The sequence below is a fragment of the Leptonychotes weddellii genome, chromosome 2 (assembly GCF_054177405.1).
Source record: "Leptonychotes weddellii isolate Sample4059 chromosome 2, ASM5417740v2, whole genome shotgun sequence".
NCBI lineage: Eukaryota > Metazoa > Chordata > Mammalia > Carnivora > Phocidae > Leptonychotes > Leptonychotes weddellii.
Window position 1 is genome coordinate 87,759,405 of NC_138370.1, and position 2,450 is coordinate 87,761,854.

At 40.0% G+C, this 2,450-nt stretch overlaps 1 long non-coding RNA gene across 2 annotated transcripts in view; it reads right to left on the reverse strand.

The window, feature by feature from the left end:
- LOC145720127 (uncharacterized) overlaps window positions 1-1,790 on the reverse strand; it is a 19,640-nt gene extending 17,850 nt beyond the window's left edge. The window contains exon 1 of one of the 2 annotated variants that reach the window (XR_014142887.1): window positions 1,633-1,790. This is a non-coding gene — a long non-coding RNA (uncharacterized LOC145720127). The remainder of the gene's footprint in view (window positions 1-1,632) is intronic. The other variant, XR_014142886.1, reaches the window with a different exon arrangement.
- Window positions 1,791-2,450: the final 660 nt, after the last annotated feature.

The window sequence follows — 2,450 nt, forward strand, 5'->3', positions numbered from 1 at the left end:
CATGACCTGAGCTGAAGGCAGTCGCTTAACCAACTGAGCCACCCAGGCGCCCCAAGACTGTTGAATCACAGATCTGTACCTCTGAAACAACTAATACATTATATGTTAAAAAAAAAAAAAAGAAGAAGAAGAAGAAGAAGAAGATAACAGGAGGGGAAGAATGAAGGGGGGGAAATCGGAGGGGGAGATGAACCATGAGAGACAATGGACTCTGAAAAACAAACTGAGGGTTCTAGATGGGAGGGGGGTGGGAGGATGGGTTAGCCTGGTGATGGGTATTAAAGAGGGCACGTTCTGCATGGAGCACTGGGTGTTATACACAAATAATGAATCATGGAACACTACATCAAAAACTAATGATGTAATGTATGGTGATTAACATAACATAATAAAAAATAATAATAATTATGAAATGGTATCTGGTGAGTGCTATAGGGGAAAAAAAGGCCACCTTTCTGATTTACTCTAATCCTGGAGGAGAATCATTAGCTCTGGGTGTCAGATCTACTGGGACAATTTTACTTATAGGAAGAGGAACAGAGCAAGTATTGGAATAACCTAAATATTATTTAGAATGATCTTTTACAGGAAATAAAAGAGCTGTAAAACCCTTTAAGTTTGTCTTTGTCTCTTGGTGTCTGAAATGAATTAAATTATGCTTTGGTCTAAAATATGCTTTGGGAGGCATCCAAAATTTCATTAGATGTGCTAAATATTGTTGAATGATGATGGAATAAATGTTGCTTCATATCCCTGGCAAAATAATCTTCAAGTAAGGTCATAAGTAGTTATCTTAGTAATGGACTTGATGCCCTTTTATATATATATAATAAGGAGCAAACTGAGACATATTTCCTTCTGACCTAAAAATATTAATAATAGGAAATTCTATCTTGTATTGAAACATATCAGGCTACACAGAGGCATAAAATTTAAGATAAAGAAGCAATTATTAGCAAATTCATTAGATTCATATTTGCATATTGCATATTCAAAAAATTATTTTGAAGTGACACTGTGAAACTTCCAAGGTTACCCTTTTCAGAAAAGGGTTATATCTTTGGCCTCTGTCTGGCTCTGGCTCTGGCTCTCTGTCCCTCTCTGTCTGGGTCCTTGCCCTTGGAACACATCTGTCATTCTGTGAGGAAGCCAAGCTGCCACACACAGAGGCCACGTGTAGCCGTCCCCACCCACCCCACAACTGCCAGATGTGTGGGTAAGCGAGTCTTCAAATGACTTGAGCTCCCAGCCTTGAAGTCACCCCAGCTTCAAAATGCAGTAGAGAGTAGATCAGATACAAGTTTTGCCTACTGAGCCTTGTCCAAATACAAGTGAGCAAATACGTGTTGCTATTGTTTTAAGCCAATGTGTTTTGAGGTTGTTCGCTACCCAGAAAAAAAAAAAAAAGATACCTAACTCTAAATTCAAGCTAACAGATTTTTTTCTTATTGTTATAATAGAAGGCATATATTTTTTGTTATTTTTTCCTTTTTGCATGTTCTTTCTCTCTGTCACACACACACTCTCTTCCCTTTACACACACACACACACACACACACACAGAGGTTTTAATATCCTGATTACTTACAGTCTGAATCTAAACAAATCCTGAGATCAGCCACAAAGAATTACCTGAACATGATCTGTTCCGGTAACAGGTGGTCCAACAGTATGAATGTTCTTCCCAGCTCAAGCTATGTATTGATGACTTATAGTAAAAGAACACATCTGGAGATGACACAGCTGATCGTGAATGGCGGTGGACTTAACAGAAGAGAGAGAGATGATGTTTCCAGCAAACATTAGCATCCTGTTATGACTCACTGTGTCCTCAAGCGTGAGAAGGCACAATGTCTGTTCCCTTATCTTTAGAACATTGGAGGCATTTTGTCCCCACTTGCAACACTGAAAGAATGGGTGACGAAGCAAGAAGAGTTGAAAGTAGTGCTGACTCTTCTGAATACATTCAGAAAATCTCTGGCAACAATAATGTAACTGTTCAATTATCCCTATTTTTCTTGAATGGTCCTCAATTTAAACACAAGTATTCGCCCTTCTGTGTCAGGCAGTGTGCTAGGTACTTGGGCTACCATCCTAAACAGGACACAATCCCTGGCCTCAGGAATCTTGCATCTAGAGGAGAAAGATACATATATAGACAATTTCAGTACAGAGTGATAAAGGCTATAATGGAGTTGAATACGGAAGCCTATGAGCCCCCAGAGGACAGGCACTAAGCCAGTGTGAAGAGGACTGCTTTCCACAATGATTTCTGGAGAAAGCAGGATCTGAATCCAGCCCTAAAGGAAGAATAGGAGGAGAAGGAGAGAAGGACGGGCATGTGTGCCTCATGTTGGGTGCAGGGCAGGATATGGACAGGCTGGAGGCGAGCTTTCTTATGCAAAGGGTATATGGTGTCTATACAATCAAAAGCAAGACATTGCAGCAGG